Raw genomic sequence first — 21,749 nt, 5'->3', positions numbered from 1 at the left:
TTATGTCATATTCGTGCATTTTCTGGAACTAACCTATTAACAAGATGCCGAAGTGCCGGTTGCTGTTTTCTGCTGTTTTTGGTTTCAGAAATCCTAGTAAGGAAATATTCTCGGAATTGGACAAAATCAAAGCCCAGGGGCCTATTTTTCCACGAAGCTTCCAGAAGTCCGAAGACGAAACGAAGTGGGGCCACAGGGTGCCCAAACCCTAGGGCGGCGCGGCCCACCCCCTGGCCGCGCCGGCCTGTGGTCTGGGGCCCCTGTGCCCCCTCCTGACTTGCCCTTCCGCCTACTTAAAGCCTCCGTGATGAAACCCCCAGTACCGAGAGCCACGATACGGAAAACCTTCCAGAGACGCCGCCAACGCCGATCCCATCTCGGGGGATCCAGGAGATCGCCTCCGGCACCCTGCCGGAGAGGGGAATCATCTCCCGGAGGACTCTACGCCGCCATGGTCGCCTCCGGTGTGATGTGTGAGTAGTCTACCCCTGGACTATGGGTCCATAGCAGTAGCTAGATGGTTGTCTTCTCCCCATTGTGCTATCATTGTCGGATCTTGTGAGCTGCCTAACATGATCAAGATCATCTATCTGTAATTCTATATGTTGCGTTTGTTGGGATCCGATGAATAGAGAATACTTGTTATGTTGATTATCAAAGTTATATCTACGTGTTGTTTATGATCTTGCATGCTTTCCGTTACTAGTAGATGCTCTGGCCAAGTACATGCTTGTAACTCCAAGAGGGAGTACTTATGCTCGATAGTGGGTTCATGCATTGACACAGGGACGGTGACGAGAAAGTTCTAAGGTTGTGTTGTGCTGTTGCCACTAGGGATAAAACATTGATGCTATGTCTAAGGATGTAGTTATTGATTACATTACGCACCATACTTAATGCAATTGTCTGTTGCTTTGCAACTTAATACTGGAGGGGTTCGGATGATAACTTTGAAGGTGGACTTTTTAGGCATAGATGCAGTTGGATGGCGGTCTATGTACTTTGTCGTAATGCCCAATTAAATCTCACTATACTCATCATGATATGTATGTGCATGGTCATGCTCTCTTTATTTGTCAATTGCCCAACTGTAATTTGTTCACCCAACATGCTGTTCGTCTTATGGGAGAGACACCTCTAGTGAACTGTGGACCCCGGTCCAATTCTCTTTACTGAAATACAATCTACTGCAATACTTGTTCTACTGTTTTCTGCAAACAATCATCTTCCACACAATACGGTTAATCCTTTGTTACAGCAAGCCGGTGAGATTGACAACCTCACTGTTTCGTTGGGGCAAAGTACTTTGGTTGTGTTGTGCAGGTTCCACGTTGGCGCCGGAATCCCTGGTGTTGCGCCGCACTACATCCCGCCGCCATCAACCTTCAACGTGCTTCTTGACTCCTACTGGTTCGATAAACCTTGGTTTCTTACTGAGGGAAACTTGCTGCTGTACGCATCACACCTTCCACTTGGGGTTCCCAATGAGCGTGTGCTTTACGCGTCATCAAGCTAAATTTCTGGCGCCATTGCCGGGGAGATCAAGACACGCTGCAAGGGGAGTCTCCACTTCTCAATCTCTTTACTTTGTTTTTGTCTTGCTTAGTTTTATTTACTACTTTGTTTGCTGCACTAAATCAAAATACAAAAAAATTAGTTGCTAGTTTTACTTTACTTGCTATCTTGTTTGCTATATCAAAAACACAAAAAAATTAGTTTACTTGCATTTACTTTATCTAGTTTGCTTTATTTATTGTTGCTAAAATGGCCAACGCTGAAAATACTAAGTTGTGTGACTTCACAACCACAAATAATAATGATTTCTTATGCACACCTATTGCTCCACCTGCTACTACAGCAGAATTCTTTGAAATTAAACCTGCTTTACTGAATCTTGTTATGCGAGAGCAATTTTTTGGTGTTAGTTCTGATGATGCTGCTGCCCATCTTAATAATTTTGTTGAACTATGTGAAATGCAAAAATATAAAGATGTAGATGGTGATATTATTAAACTAAAATTGTTCCCTTTCTCATTAAGAGGAAGAGCTAAAGATTGGTTGCTATCTCTGCCTAAGAATAGTATTGATTCATGGACTAAATGCAAGGATGCTTTTATTGGTAGATATTATCCCCCTGCTAAAATTATATCTTTGAGGAGTAGCATAATGAATTTTAAACAATTAGATACTGAACATGTTGCTCAAGCTTGGGAAAGAATGAAATCTCTGGTTAAAAATTGCCCAACCCATGGACTGACTACTTGGATGATCATCCAAACCTTCTATGCAGGACTAAATTTTTCTTCGCAGAATTTATTGGATTCAGCTGCTGGAGGTACCTTTATGTCCATCACTCTTGGTGAAGCAACAAAGCTTCTTGATAATATGATGATCAACTACTCTGAATGGCACACGGAAAGAGCTCCACAAGGTAAGAAGGTAAATTCTGTCGAAGAAACCTCTTCCTTGAGTGATAAGATTGATGCTATTATGTCTATGCTTGCAAATGATAGGACTAATATTGATCCTAATAATGTTCCATTAGCTTCATTGGTTGCACAAGAAGAACATGTTGATGTGAACTTCATTAAAAATAATAATTTCAACAACAATGCTTACCGGAACAATTCTAGTAACAACTATAGGCCATATCCTTATAATAATGGCAACGGCTATGGTAATTCTTATGGGAATTCTTACAACAATAATAGGAGTTCACCCTGGACTTGAAGCCATGCTTAAAGAATTTATTAGTACACAAACTGCTTTTAACAAATCTGTTGAAGAAAAGCTTGGGAAAATTGATATACTTGCTTCTAAAGTCGATAGTCTTGCTGCTGATGTTGATCTTTTGAAATCAAAAGTTATGCCTAATGAAAATCATCATAATAAAATTGTTACTACAGCAAATGCCATTCAAGTTAGAATTAATGAGAATATAAGACTAATGGCTGAACTGCGTGCTAGGTGGGATAGAGAAGAAAATGAAAAACTAGCTAAAGAGAAGAATGTAGCTAAAGTTTGGACTATTACCACCACTAGTAATGCTAATGCTACACATGTTGCTGCACCTCCTACTAATACTAATAAAAGAATTGGTGTTAGCAATGTTTCCACTTCTAATGCAAAGCGCGAAAAACTGCTGAAAGCTGCTAAAACTGCTATTGAAACCGCACGTGATAAAGCTGCTGAAATTTTTTCCAACATTGGGGATGATGATCCCATTGCTTTAGATTATAATGGTTTGAATTTTGATGATTGCCACATCTCTGAAGTTATAAAGTTCTTGCAAAAACTTGCTAAAAGTCCTAATGCTAGTGCTATAAATTTGGCTTTCACGCATCATATTACAAATGCTCTCATAAAAGCTAGAGAAGAGAAACTAGAGCGTGAAGCCTCTATTCCTAAAAAGCTAGAGGATGGTTGGGAGCCCATCATTAAGATGAAGGTTAAAGATTTTGATTGTAATGCTTTATGTGATCTTGGTGCAAGTATTTCTGTTATGCCTAAGAAAATTTATAATATGCTTGACTTGACACCGCTAAAAAATTGTTATTTGGATGTTAATCTTGCTGATCATTCTACAAAGAAACCTTTGGGTAAAGTTGATAATGTTCGTATTACCATTAACAATAACCTTGTCCCCGTTGATTTTGTTGTCTTGGATATTGAATGCAATGCACCTTGTCCCATTATATTGGGAAGACCTTTTCTTCGAACTGTTGGTGCTATCATTGATATGAAGAAAGGTAATATAAAATATCAATTTCCTCTCAAGAAAGGTATGGAACACTTCCCTAGAAAGAGAATGAAGTTACCTTTTGATTCTATTATGAGAACAAATTATGATGTTGACACTTCGTCTCTCGATAATACTTGATGCACACTTTCTGCGCCTAGCTGAAAGGCGTTAAAGAAAAGCGCTTATGGGAGACAACCCATGTTTTTACCTACAGTACTTTGTTTTTATTTTGTGTCTTGGAAGTTGTTTACTACTGTAGCAACCTCTCCTTATCTTAGTTTTGTGTTTTGTTGTGCCAAGTAAAGCCGTTGATAGAAAAGTAAGTACTAGATTTGGATTACTGCGCAGTTTCAAATTTCTTTGCTGTCACGAATCTGGGTCTACCTCCCTGTAGGTAGCTCAGAAAATTAAGCCAATTTACGTGCATGATCCTCAGATATGTACGCAACTTTCATTCAATTTGAGCATTTTCATTTGAGCAAGTCTGGTGCCATTTTAAAATTCGTCAATACGAACTGTTCTGTTTTGACAGATTCTGCCTTTTATTTCGCATTGCCTCTTTTGCTATGTTGGATGAATTTCTTTGATCCACTAATGTCCAGTAGCATTATGCAATGTCCAGAAGTGTTAAGAATGATTGTGTCACCTCTGAATATGTTAATTTTTATTGTGCACTAACCCTCTAATGAGTTGTTTCGAGTTTGGTGTGGAGGAAGTTTTCAAGGATCAAGAGAGGAGTATGATGCAACATGATCAAGGAGAGTGAAAGCTCTAAGCTTGGGGATGCCCCGGTGGTTCACCCCTGCATATTTTAAGAAGACTCAAGCGTCTAAGCTTGGGGATGCCCAAGGCATCCCCTTCTTCATCGACAACATTATCAGGTTCCTCCCCTGAAACTATATTTTTATTCCATCACATCTTATGTGCTTTTTCTTGGAGCGTCGGTTTGTTTTTGTTTTTGTTTTGTTTAATAAAATGGATCCTAGCATTCACTTTATGGGAGAGAGACATGCTCCGCTGTAGCATATGGACAAGTATGTCCTTGGCTTCTACTCATAGTATTCATGGCGAAGTTTCTCCTTCGTTAAATTGTTATATGGTTGGAATTGGAAAATGATACATGTAGTAATTGCTATAAATGTCTTGGGTAATGTGATACTTGGCAATTGTTGTGCTCATGATTAAGCTCTTGCATCATATGCTTTGCACCCATTAATGAAGAAATACATAGAGCATGCTAAAATTTGGTTTGCATATTTGGTTTCTCTAAGGTCTAGATAATTTCTAGTATTGAGTTTGAACAACAAGGAAGACGGTGTAGAGTCTTATAATGTTTTCAATATGTCTTTTATGTGAGTTTTGCTGCACCGGTTCATCCTTGTGTTTGTTTCAAATAAGCCTTGCTAGCCTAAAACCTTGTATCGAGAGGGAATACTTCTCATGCATCCAAATACTTGAGCCAACCACTATGCCATTTGTGTCCACCATACCTACCTACTACATGGTATTTTCCACCATTCCAAAGTAAATTGCTTGAGTGCTACCTTTAAAATTCCATCATTCACCTTTGCAATATATAGCTCATGGGACAAATAGCTTAAAAACTATTGTGGTATTGAATATGTAATTATGCACTTTATCTCTTATTAAGTTGCTTGTTGTGCGATAACCATGTTCACTGGGGACGCCATCAACTATTCATTGTTGAATTTCATGTGAGTTGCTATGCATGTCCGTCTTGTCTGAAGTAAGAGAGATCTACCACCTTATGGTTAAGCATGCATAATGTTAGAGAAGAACATTGGGCCGCTAACTAAAGCCATGATCCATGGTGGAAGTTTCAGTTTTGGACATATATCCTCAATCTCAAATGAGAAAATTATTAATTGTTGTTACATGCTTATGCATAAAAGAGGAGTCCATTATCTGTTGTCTATGTTGTCCCGGTATGGATGTCTAAGTTGAAGAATAATCAATAGCGAGAAATCCAATGCGAGCTTTCTCCTTAGACCTTTGTACAGGCGGCATAGAGGTACCCCTTTGTGACACTTGGTAAAAACATATGCATAGTGATGATCCGGTAGTCCAAGCTAATTAGGACAAGATGCGGGCACTATTAGTACACTATGCATGAGGCTTGCAACTTATAAGATATAATTTACATGATGCATATGCTTTATTACTACCGTTGACAAAATTGTTTCATGTTTTCAAAATCAAAGCTCTAGCACAAATATAGCAATCGATGCTTTTCCTCTATGGAGGACCATTCTTTTACTTTCAATGTTGAGTCAGTTCACCTATTTCTCTCCACCTCAAGAAGCAAACACTTGTGTGAACTGTGCATTGATTCCTACATATTTGCCTATTGCACTTATTATATTACTCTATGTTGACAATATCCATGAGATATACATGTTACAAGTTGAAAGCAACCGCTGAAACTTAATCTTCTTTTGTGTTGCTTCAATGCCTTTACTTTGAATTATTGCTTTATGAGTTAACTCTTATGCAAGACTTATTGATGCTTGTCTTGAAGTGCTATTCATGAAAAGTCTTTGCTTTATGATTCACTTGTTTACTCATGTCATATACATTGTTTTGATCGCTGCATTCACTACATATGCTTTACAAATAGTATGATCAAGATTATGATGGCATATCACTCCAGAAATTATACGTGTTATCGTTTTACCTCGCTCGGGACGAGCAGAACTAAGCTTGGGGATGCTGATACGTCTCCGACGTATCGATAATTTCTTATGTTCCATGCCACATTATTGATGTTATCTACATGTTTTATGCACACTTTATGTCATATTCGTGCATTTTCTGGAACTAACCTATTAACAAGATGCCGAAGTGCCAGTTGCTGTTTTCTGCTGTTTTTGGTTTCAGAAATCCTAGTAAGGAAATATTCTCGGAATTGGACAAAATCAAAGCCCAGGGGCCTATTTTTCCACGAAGCTTCCAGAAGTCCGAAGACGAAACGAAGTGGGGCCACAGGGTGCCCAAACCCTAGGGCGGCGCGGCCCACCCCCTGGCCGCGCCGGCCTGTGGTCTGGGGCCCCTGTGCCCCTCCTGACTTGCCCTTCCGCCTACTTAAAGCCTCCGTGATGAAACCCCGGTCACGAGAGCCACGATACGGAAAACCTTCCAGAGACGCCGCCAACGCCGATCCCATCTCGGGGGATCCAGGAGATCACCTCCGGCACCCTGCCGGAGAGGGGAATCATCTCCCAGAGGACTCTACGCCGCCATGGTCACCTCCGGTGTGATGTGTGAGTAGTCTACCCCAGGACTATGGGTCCATAGCAGTAGCTAGATGGTTGTCTTCTCCCCATTGTGCTATCATTGTCGGATCTTGTGAGCTGCCTAACATGATCAAGATCATCTATCTATAATTCTATATGTTGCGTTTGTTGGGATCCGATGAATAGAGAATACTTGTTATGTTGATTATCAAAGTTATATCTACGTGTTGTTTATGATCTTGCATGCTTTCCGTTACTAGTAGATGCTCTGGCTAAGTAGATGCTTGTAACTCCAAGAGGGAGTACTTATGCTCGATAGTGGGTTCATGCCTGCATTGACACCTGGGATAGTGACAGAAAGTTCTAAGGTTGTGTTGTGCTGTTGCCACTAGGGATAAAACATTGATGCTATGTCTAAGGATGTAGTTGTTGATTACATTACGCACCATACTTAATGCAATTGTCACATTTGCTTTGCAACTTAATACCGGAGGGGTTCGGATGATAACCTTGAAGGTGGACTTTTTAGGCATAGATGCAGTTGGATGGCGGTCTATGTACTTTGTCGTAATGCCCAATTAAATCTCACTATACTCATCATGATATGTATGTGCATGGTCATGCTCTCTTTATTTGTCAATTGCCCAACTGTAATTTGTTCACCCAACATGCTGTTCGTCTTATGGGAGAGACACCTCTAGTGAACTGTGGACCCCGGTCCAATTGTCTTTACTGAAATACAATCTACTGCAATACTTGTTCTACTGTTTTCTGCAAACAATCATCTTCCACACAATACGGTTAATCCTTTGTTACAGCAAGCCGGTGAGATTGACAACCTCACTGTTTCGTTGGGGCAAAGTACTTTGGTTGTGTTGTGCAGGTTCCACGTTGGCGCCGGAATCCCTGGTGTTGCGCCGCACTACATCCCGCCGCCATCAACCTTCAACGTGCTTCTTGACTCCTACTGGTTCGATAAACCTTGGTTTCTTACTGAGGGAAACTTGCTGCTGTACGCATCACACCTTCCACTTGGGGTTCCCAACGAGCGTGTGCTTTACGCGTCATCAGTATTGCGCGTAATGTAATCAATAACTACATCCTCGGACATAGCATCAATGTTTTATCCCTAGTGGCAACATCACATCCATAATCTTAGAGATTTCTGTCACTTCCCCAGATTCACGGAGACATGAACCCACTATCGAGCATAAACACTCCCTCTTGGAGTTAAGAGTAAAAACTTGGCCAGAGCCTCTACTAATAACGGAGAGCATGCAAGATCATAAACAACACATAGATATAAATTGATAATCAACATAACATGGTATTCTCTATTCATCGGATCCCAACAAACACAACATATAGAATTACAGATAGATGATCTTGATCATGTTCGGCAGCTCACAAGACCCGACAATTAAGCATAATGAGGAGAAGACAACCAACTAGCTACTGCTATGGACCCATAGTCCAGGGGTAGACTACTCACACATCACTCCGGAGGCGACCATGGCGGCGTAGAGTCCTCCGGGAGATGATTCCCCTCTCCGGCAGGGTGCTGGAGGCGATCTCCTGAATCCCCCGAGATGGGATTGGCGGCGGCGGCGTCTCTGGAAGGTTTTCCGTATCGTGGCTCTCGGTACTGGGGGTTTCGCGACGAAGGCTTTAAGTAGGCGGAAGGGTAGGTCAGGGGGCGACGCGAGGGGCCCAGGAGACAGGGCGGCGCGGCCAAGGGTGGGGCCGCATCGCCTGCCCTCCTGGCCACCTCGTGGCCCCACTTCGTTGACTCTTCGGTCTTCTGGAAGCTTCGTGGCAAAATAGGACCCTGGGCGTTGATTTCGTCCAATTCCGAGAATATTTCCTTACTAGGATTTCTGAAACCAAAAATAGCAGAAAACAAAGAATCGGCACTTCAGCATCTTGTTAATAGGTTAGTTCCAGAAAATGCACGAATATGACATAAAGTGTGCATAAAACATGTAGATATCATCAATAATGTGGCATGGAACATAAGAAATTATCGATACGTCGGAGACGTATCAGCATCCCCAAGCTTAGTTCCTGCTCGTCCCGAGCAGGTAAACGATAAAAAAGATAATTTCTGGAGTGACATGCCATCATAACCTTGATCATACTATTGTAAAGCATATGAGCTGAGATCAAATCATTCAAAGCAAGTATCTATATTGATATAAGAGATGATAATGCAAGAGTTAGACAAGCTAGAAGTTTTCATGAACTATTGCTTTAAAGACATGCAACCGTACAAAGTTCATTAAAGATATATTAAGTATTCAGCATAGAAGTTCTATCCTTCATTCCAAGCATCAAGTAAATTTTCACAACATAAGAGGGATTCAGTCAAGTAAACATAAACATGAACGTCATGAATCAACTGTTTCGAAGTCTACTCAACCGGTGAGCGCAAGCATTTGGTATTAGCACCAGGATGTTACAGCATAAAGAACGTTAATGGGGGTTTGGAAGGCCAAATGGAAGAAAGGCTTGCAAAGCTGTAAATGACCATTAGACAAGAGGAAGCCTTATGATCGATGCTATGCAAGGAGTAGTGATTGCCATGCAACGGATGCACATAGAGCTATATGTGTATGAAAGCTCTCCAATGGAACTACTGGGGGTGCATCCAACTTGGTTGCTCACAAAGACCTAGAGCACTTTTGAGGAGGCTCATCATTGGAATATACAACCCAAGTTCTATAGTGTAAATTCCCCACATAGTTATACTAGTAAAACATGAAAACTCTCTCATATGAATGTAGGTGCTAAACATGAGCACAAATGATGACTATGAATAATGCGGGTGCTAAAACATGAGCACAAGTGTGGATAAAAGATAGTAATGCTGCCCCCTTTTTCTTTACTAGTACAAATGCCCGTGCGTTGCTACGGGATAACAAAAAATTTACTTACCAGTAAACTATTATTTCACTCTACAAATGTGCTATCTCCTCATGTTTCTGCTGGACATATCTCGCGACTTCTTATTCCACTTCCCCTCTCCACCCCCTTCATTTGTCCTTGGTTAGCATTGCCATTTCCAACACTTCATTTACCCTTGGGTTGGCATTGCCATCGTTTTAAAAGTTTGTAATCACACTTAACCTGATGGATCATAAATATATTGAACTTTGTGGCATACTAACCAAATTTACGTAGATTTAGTCCAGGGGAAATCAATACAAACTATACACTCAAATTTCACGGAAAAAAGAACGGGCGTTGCATAGGACAAATTTCTGGTAAACATCAACAAATTTAAAATCCTGAAATTGTGGAATACATAAGAATTTCTGCAGAATCTTTCATAACAACCAACTAAACAATACTACTCCCTTTGTCACGTTTTAGGTGTCGGAAGTGAGTTGATTTTTTTTTATTTCCACCCTTCCTATTTCGAAAACATGCCATCGGATCCCCGATCCCCGATCGATCTTAGCCTCGCGCCAAAGGAGTCCCGCGCTTGTGTTAGCTGCCTCCCGGTGGACACCCACGCTCCAGCCTCACGCCGGCGGGCCTCCCGCGCTCGCGCTCCCAGCTTCCCCCAGCAGACTCTTGCGCTACTCACAGCCTCGCAGTGGAGCTCAGAGCCTTGCGCCAGTGGGCAAGCGGGCTCCCTCCCTTGGCGCTGGCGACATCTCGTGGGCGGGCCAGCGTCCTCACCCGCTCTGCCGCCGTGTGAGCTCGCCTCTTGCCGCCGCTGCTGGAGCTCGCCTCTCGCCGCCGCTGCTGGAGCTCGCCTCTCGCCGCCGCTAGAGCTCGCCTCCTCCAGCGCGCATGCGTCTAGCTCAAGGAGGCCGGCGCCACCCGGCCAGCTTCACCTCCCACCCTAGCGGCCCCGACTGCACCCTGCTCCTGGCCGGCATCCCTCTCAACATGAAGCCATAGAGGCAAGGCTGGTCGCCGTCGCTTCCACCGCCGGAGCCCTGCTGTGCCTTGAGCTGGTAGGTCTGCGGCACTTGTTGATTTCACCTGATACTTCAACATAATCTGCAGCACGGGTTGATTTATACGCATCATTATAGCAGCACATGCTGAAGAGTTCAGAGTCTAATTTTGCAACTCAAGAATCGTGTTAATTCTATCAAAATAAGAACACCTTGATTATCTTGCCCCTACCTAGATTCTGTCAAAATAAGAACAAACCAGGTTATATGCTTCCTGAAAGGTTATGCATCTGTGAAAGATAACAACTACTCCCTACTCCCATTTGCAACGATAAGTTGATACTACACTGCATTCCCATTTGCAAGTTATGAGGTATTAGGTTTCTTGTACTGTCAGAAAAAAAGTGGTTTGCTGGCATTAGTTTATTACTGCAGCTGGTCGGATTATTGGGATCTCAGAAGGAAAGAAAGACATCAGTGACATCAGGAAAGAAAGATCTCAGTTCCTTTAATGATTAGAAAGTAGCAGTAGTAATAGCAATCTAAGCAGCTAATACTATTGGTCAGGATGTAGCTAAGTTTCAGAGATGTGGACTTCGCTGAAGTTATTGTCTCCCCTAACCGTGGCAGAGACAAATAGCATGTGGTATAGTGTACTGGTATCTCCAAAATGAAGTGAACTGGCAGTAGATTTTACTCCCCTAGCCGTGGCAGAGACAAATAGCAAGGAGTATTTTGTAAGGAACAAATCAACCTGGCAGATGCAAAATGGAGTACAGTACTTCTTAGTTAGCTAATGCCATATATGCCATGTACACTTACCAAAATTCCAGATTGCCAAAATGCATTTGGTCTTGTCTAACCATGGATACCAGGCTCAATTCCATGCACATTCTTCATCTACCCAAATCTACCCAAGCATGGAGTACTAAATGGCCTCATTTCTCTGTCAGCATCTGTTTCAAAGTGAGGATAGTTTAAATAATACATCAACAATCTAGAAGAGACAGTATTCCAAAAAGGAAATCAAATACAGCTATTACTACTGAAATGGAAAAGCACCACAATACAGCTCTATTTGAAAAGCTACAACTGCTACTACAGGACATGGAAAAGGAGTTTGACAGTAAAAACTCAACTAAGTTTGGAGAACCAGGTCTCTGGAAATTATGTGGTGCTAATTTTTTTTTTCACCAGTGCAAGCAATATCAAACTCTGAATTTTCTGAGCATATCCTTTAAACCTGCTGCCATCTCTTTCATCTCCTTAATTAGGTGACATTTAATGAATTTATTCAACCGATCCTTGCCCCACATGGTGACTACCAATTGGCAATCAGTCTCCAATATCACCTAAGCATAGCCTCTGTTTTTTGCCATCACGATAGCATCTCTACATATGATGCCAGAGTAAGAGCTATTGCTGAAGCAAAAGTTTGGGTTACTGGAAGCGAAGTGGTCAACGTTGCAACTGTTTTTGCAAAGGAGCCAAACTAAATAGGCATGTTTCTAGCTCTCCCTGATATCTACAAGAGGGAGTACAGAAGATGTGGCCGGGTCAAACCAATACTATTACAATCGAATCAAAATTTAGCATATCTCTTTCTCAGAAAACAAATTCACGAAACATAACAATTCAGTGCAAACGAGCAAGTGCACAAGAAATGGCATGCGCAAGCGGGCACCAGTGCGCACGCACACAAATAATATGAACAAAAAAATTATAGGATTAAAAAATGTTTCCTTAAGATATGAAAATCTTATAGATCTTATTTCACATATATCCAACTCTAAAGAACAGCGACAGCTTAAGCTACATTAGGGGCATCATTGGTGCTTATCAGTAAATATACCAATTTCATGTATGTAAGTAGTATTTCTGTGACCTTTTGAAACTATATACTGACAAGCTACAGCTGATCTATTCCCAAAAAGTTATTACAATTGAGTGATCCATGGAGATCCGAAGAGGTACATGAACTACAATCAGAAAAGATGTAAAATAAATATATGAAGGATAAGAACAAAACTACTGCTGTTGTAGGCCACCAGTAAGCTCACCTCATTTAGTCATTTGAGGGGAGGAAGCTGTTGGACAAGCTAAGAAGAGGAATCGCACATGTTCCATGGATTCCTGATGTATGCAGTACTGCAGCTCCCTGTCAGCAGCCATCAAATAAGGATTGAATCTTCTACCCCCGATTAGCCACTGCCAATTATCAAAATAGTACGAGAAGTCAGATCCTTATTCCGCCGGCCATTAGTTATGGGAGAGAGATGCCATGGAGAGTTGATAAATAGAGCACTGCAGATAAATACATTTTGGGCAACAACTTAAAAAGATATCTGATATTGACCACCTAGCACTTTCTCTCCAGCCAAAATCAGGCAACATTGAGCCTGTTGTTAAGCTCTACCATGTTTTTGCTTCTACATATGTAGGCTTGCAATGATGGTTGTTTGGCTGAACGTGTATGCATATGAAGTTATAACGCTGTCATATTGACGATTATTCTCACCTGGTACAATATTTTTATGGCGCCCGTTGCTTGAAAATAACATGACGTGAAGTGTATTACCTATGGAGACATTGTAGCTTGATGCAACCATAATCAGTTTTGCAATTCTTAATTTCCCGAAGTTTCATAATTGTACATTGCATGCCAAGAAATTACAATCAATTCTGCTAACGCTCAACTGCATGTAGTTCTTATAAATCTTGTCAAGACACGATCATGAAAGAGTTCTGGATTCCTTTTTCTTTCAACAAAGGCTATCTTTACTTCGGTTATATACTCCAATATCATCTTCAAGAACAGGACATAATTACCAGCTAGCATGTATTGTGTCGAGAAGAAGGGACACTAAGCCCTGCAAGGAAAAAGAATGGGCCACAGATTGGTGCTTCAGGGGATACAACCTTCTTACAAAAAAGAGAGCAGTGCATAGCAATTAGCTCCTTTGAAGTTGCAGGATACATAAAAATTACTGCATTAAAATTTGCTTAATATTGAAATGGCAAAACTAACAGCTTTAGTAATTCAGCATCCTCTATAAAATTAGCATGATTAATGGAATAATATGAACAAATAATCTATGACACAAATAATATGTTTGCTTAAGATATGTATGTGTGTCATAGATCATAACTAAAAGGAAGTCACAGTTCAAAGTGTAATCACCTTCCCATCACATGTATAAGTTATTGGATTAAAAAAACACAACTAACTGCAACAGAACTTCTGGCCCTTTCCATTTTAATATTTTATCCACTTTTCTTTAATTCCCCAATTCTTCATATTATCGGGTTGATGATTTCTAAATTAACTTCGAACACTTTGAGCACAATCCATAACATAAAAGTTTTCTCACCGTCTGCCCCCTTCGCTTTGCATGTGTTGTGCGTCAAGTAGCACCTGGTCCGCCCCCTCTCCACAACCCCGAGGTTGTCGCGGTTGAGGATGATGACCATGGCGAGCATGGCGGTGGCGCGGCGCCAAGGCCGCAACAAACAACCCGCGACGACGGTCGATGGTGCCAGGCATCCGCATTGGGGAACGACATCGTCGCCATTGTCCGTGGTCATGTTCAGCGCGCCGAGGCTGCCACAAACAACTCGCAGTGACTATCGACGATGCCAGGCATATGCACCGGCGAACGACATCATCGCCATTGCACCTTGAATAGTGTACCAGAGAACCATAATTATGGTTTATCTACAAACCAGAGAAAAGTGCAAATAAAAACTGGCTATTTCCTGTAATTCTAACTATGGACGCCATAGTGATTTGTAATCAAATTATTAATGTGATTGCTTTTCTCTCTGAAGTATACCTTACCACATATGTTTGTTCAATCAACACTGGAAAATACTTGCATAGGGGAGCAGGTCTTGTCAGCCTGAAATTCAGCTCATCTACATCAAAAGGTTTTCCTAACAAGAAACACCAGTGGCGCAAGGTACATGTATCGACTTGCTCAAGAAATTTGGAAGAGGAAAGAATAAAGGACATGTATGATTGTAATCCCGTACCTGGGTGCAGTATGCCCCGATGGAATTCCGGCGAAGTGGCTACCATACCGTGTTGTACCAGGCCATGTTTCCCAGCCTGAGGATTGACGGAACCGGGGCAGATGGGATGGAGGTGAGAGACCTGCTGCCGCGACGCCGCTGCTTGGACCGGGAAGCCCTGCTCATAGCCATCCTCCTCCCTGACGTCGCCAGGGCTGGGTAGACCCTCGGCTCGAAGATCCCCTCCTCGTAGATGGTCGCCTCATCGCCATCCGGAGCGGACCCGGCCGCCTGCCCGCTGTCATACGATCCAGGAGACGTAGATCCCTCCTTCTCCTAGACGGTCGCCTCGTCGCCATTCGGATTTGCGGTAGGCCGGTTTTGGGTGCCTCCTCCCGCCGCCTCGGATGATGGGTGCCTCCTCCCGCCGCCGCGGATGGCGTGGGTGGAATGGTGGATAGATGGGGGGGGGAAGCTAGGGATTTACGTTTCAATGCCCGATGACTTGGTGACGAGATCTGGTGATGGGCCTGGCCCATGTGGCGTCGTGCGGTCGAGGCATGGACGACGATGAAGGGATCGTTGGAGTGGCAGAATAGGGAACATGTTCCTCCTTTTTAAGTAGTGTAGATTCTCTTTTTTCCTTTTTTCTTTTTTTTTCTTTTTTTTCTTTCTTTTCATTTTTTTTTCTTTCTCTTTTTTTTTCTTTTTGATGGCCTCCACGGCTCTTTTCATTTTTAGGGGCAACATCCTAATATGACAACACACTTTTTGGTACAAATAACTCATAATGAATGAAACATGATGTATGAAACTGTATGCATCTGCCAGTGTAGCAGGATGTGCAATGATCTAGCGTAACATGGGTAAACCACACATCAGCTGTATATGATTATGCAAAGCAATATATAAATAATAAACGACAACATGGCATGTAATGTAAAATGGATGTTGCATGGCAATATATCTCGGAACAGCTATGGAAATGCTGTGGTAGGTAGGTATGGTGGCTGTTTTGAGGAGATGTATGGACTTATGTGTAGGAGAACAAGAGAAAGTTTCCCCACGGGTTTGGATGTACCGGCGAAGTATGCACAATTCTCAATGTGAGCAAAAGGCAATGCACAGTACCGAAGAGGCTAGCAAATTTAGATGGTGGAAGTGCCAAAAACCGTAGCTTAACATTAGTCAAAAAGAACTCACAGGCTTATTGCAAACAACTAGCAGGTTCATCATTAAGAGCATGATTAAAATTTACTCCAAGGAGGGCCGTTCACGGTGGCACAAGTACCTCGCTAGCTCCCTCGACCTTCAGCACAACTTAGTTATTACGATGAACTCTCAGACATGGAAAGCTATCAAGTCCAACTACGCCTTCAACTATTTAAATAGAGTTTGTAGTACGGCACAAGCTTAAAGACAACAATCCACTACTAATTTTAACTTACTTATCCAGCAAGCCTTACCATCTAAATACCTCAAAACATTTGCAAAGAATCAAGTTATCAAAGCTCAATGTTCTACAAGTATTTTATTATACACTACCACATGCAACATTTCCCGTTTCCAACCATACAACAATTTAACGAAGAAGAAACTTCGCCATGAATATTATGAGTAAAGCCTAAGGACATACTTGTCCATATGCTACAGCGGAGCGTGTCTCTCTCCCACACAAAGAATGCTAGAATCCATTTTATTCAAACAAAACAAAAACAAAAACAAACCGACGCTCCAAGCAAAGCACATAAGATGTGATGGAATAAAAATATAGTTTCAGGGGAGGAACCTGATAATGTTGTCGATGAAGAAGGGGATGCCTTGGGCATCCCCAAGCTTAGACGCTTGAGTCTTCTTGATATATGCATGGGTGAACCACCGGGGCATCCCCAAGCTTAGAGCTTTCACTCTCCTTGATCATGTTGTATCATCTCCCTCTCTTGATCCTTGAAAACTTCCTCCACACCAAACTCAAAACAACTCATTAGAGAGTTAGTGCACAATCAAAATATACATGTTCAGAGGTGACATAATCATTCTTAACACTTCTGGACATTGCACAAAGCTACTGAAAGTCAATGGAATCGAAATATCCATCGAACATATCAAAACTGGCAATGCGAAATAAAAGGCAGAATCTGTCAAAAACAGAACAGTTCATAATGACGAATTTTATTGAGGCACCAGACTTCCTCAAATGAAAATGCTCAAATTGAATGAAAGTTGCGTACATATCTGAGGATCACTCACGTAAATTGGCATAATTTTTTGAGTTACCTACAGAGAATTTTGCCCAGATTCGTGACAGCAAAGAAATCTGTTTCTGCGCAGTAATCCAAATCTAGTACGAACCTTACTATCAACGACTTTACTTGGCACAATAAAATACTAAACTAAGATAAGGAGAGGTTGCTACAGGAGTAAACAACTTCCAAGACTCAAAATAAAAACAAAGTACTGTAGTAAAAACATGGGTTGTCTCCCATAAGCGCTTTTCTTTAACGCCTTTCAGCTAGGCGCAGAAAGTGTGTATCAAGTGTTATCAAAAGACGAAGTATCAACATCATAATTTGTTCTAATAATAGAATCAAAAGGCAACTTCATTCTCTTTCTAGGGAAGTGTTCCATACCTTTCTTGAGAGGAAATTGATATTTAATATTACCTTCCTTCATATCAATGATAGCACCAACAGTTCGAAGAAAAGGTCTTCCCAATATGATGGGACAAGATGCATTGCATTCAATATCCAAGACAACAAAATCAACGGGGACAAGGTTATTGTTAACGGTAATGCGAACATTATCAACTTTCCCCAAAGGTTTCTTTGTAGAATGATCAGCAAGATTAACATCCAAATAACAATTTTTCAATGGTGGCAAGTCAAGCATATTATAAATTTTCTTAGGCATAACAGAAATACTTGCACCAAGATCACATAAAGCATTAAAATCAAAATCATTGACCTTCATCTTAATGATGGGCTCCCAACCATCCTCGAGCTTCCTAGGAATAGAAGCTTCGCTTCTAGTTTCTCTTCTCTAGCTTTTATGAGAGCATTTGTAATATGTTTTGTGAAAGCCAAATTTATAGCACTAGCATTAGGACTCTTAGCAAGTTTTTGTAAGAACTTTATAACTTCAGAGATGTGGCAATCATCAAAATTCAAACCATTATAATCTAAAGCAATGGGATCATCATCCCCAATGTTGGAAAAAAATTCAGCAGTTTTATCACAGGCAGTTTCAGCAGTTTTAGCAGTTTCGGGCAGTTTTTCGCGCTTTGCATTAGAAGTGGAAACATTGCTAACACCAATTATTTTATTAGTAATAGTAGGAGGTGCAGCAACTTGTGTAGCATTAGCATTACTAGTGGTGGTAATAGTCCAAACTTTAGCTATATTATCTTCTTTTTCATTTTCTTCTCTTTCCCACCTAGCACGCAATTCGGCCATCAATCTTATATTCTCATTAATTCTAACTTGGATGGCATTTGCTGTAGTAACAATTTTATTATGATAATTTTCATTAGGCATAACTTTCGATTTCAAAAGATCAACATCAGCAACAAGACTATCGACTTTAGAAGCAAGTATATCAATTTTCCCAAGCTTTTCTTCAACAGATTTGTTAAAAGCAGTTTGTGTACTAATAAATTCTTTAAGCATGGCTTCAAGTCCAGGGGGTGTGTTCCTATTATTGTTGTAAGAATTACCATAGCCGTTGCCATTATTATAAGGATATGGCCTATAGTTGTTACTAGAATTGTTCCGGTAAGCATTGTTGTTGAAATTATTATTTTTAATGAAGTTTACATCAGCATGTTCTTCTTGTGCAACCAATGAAGCTAATGGAACATTATTAGGATCAACATTAGTCCTATCATTCACAAGCATAGACATAATAGCATCAATCTTATCACTCAAGGAAGAGGTTTCTTCGACAGAATTTACCTTCTTACCTTGTGGAGCTCTTTCCGTGTGCCATTCAGAGTAATTGATCATCATATTATCAAGAAGCTTTGTTGCCTCACCAAGAGTGATGGACATAAAGGTACCTCCAGCAGCTGAATCCAATAAGTTCCGCGAAGAAAAATTCAGTCCTGCATAAAAGGTTTGGATGATCATCCAAGTAGTCAGTCCATGGGTTGGGCAATTTTTAACCAAAGATTTCATTCTTTCCCATGCTTGTGCAACATGCTCAGTATCCAATTGTTTAAAATTCATTATGCTACTCCTCAAAGATATAATTTTAGCAGGGGGATAATATCTACCAATAAAAGCATCCTTGCATTTAGTCCATGAATCAATATTATTCTTAGGCAAAGATAGCAACCAATCTTTAGCTCTTCCTCTTAATGAGAAAGGGAACAATTTTAATTTTATAATGTCACCATCTACATCTTTATACTTTTGCATTTCACATAGTTCAACAGAATTATTGAGATGGGCAGCAGCATCATCACAACTAACACCAGAAAATTGCTCTCGCATAACAAGATTCAGTAAAGCAGGTTTAATTTCAAAGAATTCTGCTGTAGTAGCAGGTGGAGCAATAGGTGTGCATAAGAAATCATTATTATTTGTGGTTGTGAAGTCACACAACTTAGTATTTTCAGGAGTACCCATTTTAGCAACAGTAAATAAAGCAAACTAGATAAAGTAAATGCAAGTAACTAATTTTTTTGGGTTTTTAATATAGCAAACAAGATAGCAAATAAAGTAAAACTAGCAACTAATTTTTTTTGTATTTTGATTTAGTGCAGCAAACAAAGTAGTAAATAAAACTAAGCAAGACAAAAACAAAGTAAAGAGATTGGGATGTGGAGACTCCCCTTGCAGCGTGTCTTGATCTCCCCGGCAACGGCGCCAGAAAACAGTCTTGATACGCGTACAGCACGCGACCGTTGGGAACCCCAAGAGGAAGGTGTGATGCGTACAGCGGCAAGTTTTCCCTCAGTATGAAACCAAGGTTTAATCGAACCAGTAGGAGCCAAGAAGCACGTTGAAGGTTGATGGCGACGAGATGTAGTGCGGCGCAACACCAGGGATTCTGGTGCCAACGTGGAACCTGCACAACACAAACCAAGTACTTTGCCCCAACGAAACAGCGTGGTTGTCAATCTCACCGGCTTGCTGTAACAAAGGATTAGATGTATAGTGTGGAAGATGATTGTTTGCAGAAAACAGTAGAACAGTATTGCAGTAGATTGTATTTCAGTATAGAGAATTGGACCGGGGTCCACAGTTCACTAGAGGTGTCTCTCCCATAAGATAAACAGCATGTTGGGTGAACAAATTACAGTTGGGCAATTGATAAATAAAGAGGGCATGACCATGCACATACATATTATGATGAGTATAGTGAGATTTAATTGGGCATTACGACAAAGTACATAGACCGCTATCCAGCATGCATCTATGCCTAAAAAGTCCACCTTCAGGTTATCATCCGAACCCCCTCCAGTATTAAGTTGCTAACAACAGACAATTGCATTAAGTATTGTGCGTAATGTAATCAATAACTACATCCTCGGACATAGCATCAATGTTTTATCCCTAGTGGCAACAGCACATCCATAATCTTAGAGATTTCTGTCACTTCCCCAGATTCACGGAGACATGAACCCACTATCGAGCATAAATACTCCCTCTTGGAGTTAAGAGTAAAAACTTGGCCAGAGCCTCTACTAATAACGGAGAGCATGCAAGATCATAAACAACACATAGATATAAATTGATAATCAACATAACATGGTATTCTCTATTCATCGGATCCCAACAAACACAACCTATAGAATTACACATAGATGATCTTGATCATGTTCGGCAGCTCACAAGACCCGACAATTAAGCATAATGAGGAGAAGACAACCATCTAGCTACTGCTATGGACCCATAGTCCAGGGGTAGACTACTCACACATCACTCCGGAGGCGACCATGGCGGCGTAGAGTCCTCCGGGAGATGATTCCCCTCTCCGGCAGGGTGCCGGAGGCGATCTCCTGAATCCCCTGAGATGGGATTGGCGGCGGCGGCGTCTCTGGAAGGTTTTCCGTATCGTGGCTCTCCGTCTTTGGGGGTTTCGCGACGAAGGCTTTAAGTAGGCGGAAGGGTAGGTCGGGCGACGCGAGGGGCCCGGGGAGACGGGCGGCGCGACCAAGGGTGGGGCCGCGCCGCCTGCCCTCCTGGCCACCTCGTGGCCCCACTTCGTTGACTCTTCGGTCTTCTGGAAGCTTCGTGGCAAAATAGGACCCTGGGCGTTGATTTCGTCCAATTCCGAGAATATTTCCTTACTAGGATTTCTGAAACCAAAAACAGCGAGAAAACAAAGAATGGCACTTCGGCATCTTGTTAATAGGTTAGTTCCAGAAAATGCACGAATATGACATAAAGTGTGCATAAAACATGTAGATATCATCAATAATGTGGCATGGAACATAAGAAATTATCGATACGTCGGAGACGTATCACCGGAGTGATAGAAACCTAAACCCCCGTTGGTATATCGATGCAGGAGGGATAGCAGGATCTCAGAGTTTAAGGCTGTGGTTAGATTTATATTAATTACTTTCTTGTAGTTGCGGATGCTTGCAAGGGGTATAATCACAAGTATGTATTAGTCCTAGGAAGGGCGGTGCATTAGCATAGGTTCACCCACACAACACTTATCAAAACAATGAAGATTAATCAGCTATATGAAGCGAAAGCACTAGACTAAATTCCCGTGTGTCCTCAAGAACGTTTGGTCATTATAAGTAAACAAACCGGCTTGTCATTTGTGCTAAAAAGGATTGGGCCACTCGCTGCAATTATTACTCTCGCATTTTACTTACTC

At 41.4% G+C, this 21,749-nt stretch overlaps 1 long non-coding RNA gene and 1 pseudogene across 1 annotated transcript; one reads left to right on the top strand and one right to left on the bottom strand.

Moving 5' to 3' along the window:
- LOC127328867 (disease resistance protein RGA5-like) overlaps positions 1-21,749 on the top strand; it is a 282,550-nt pseudogene that overhangs the window by 72,571 nt on the left and 188,230 nt on the right.
- LOC139836037 (uncharacterized) lies at positions 10,266-15,279 on the bottom strand. Its single transcript, XR_011751815.1, has 3 exons — positions 14,937-15,279; positions 12,965-14,803; positions 10,266-11,007 (listed from the first exon to the last, which is right to left on the bottom strand). It is a non-coding gene; the product is annotated as an uncharacterized lncRNA (long non-coding RNA).

This window comes from Lolium perenne, chromosome 2, assembly GCF_019359855.2.
Source record: "Lolium perenne isolate Kyuss_39 chromosome 2, Kyuss_2.0, whole genome shotgun sequence".
In the NCBI taxonomy this organism is placed as follows: domain Eukaryota; kingdom Viridiplantae; phylum Streptophyta; class Magnoliopsida; order Poales; family Poaceae; genus Lolium; species Lolium perenne.
This window is presented reverse-complemented; position numbering and strand designations above follow the sequence as displayed.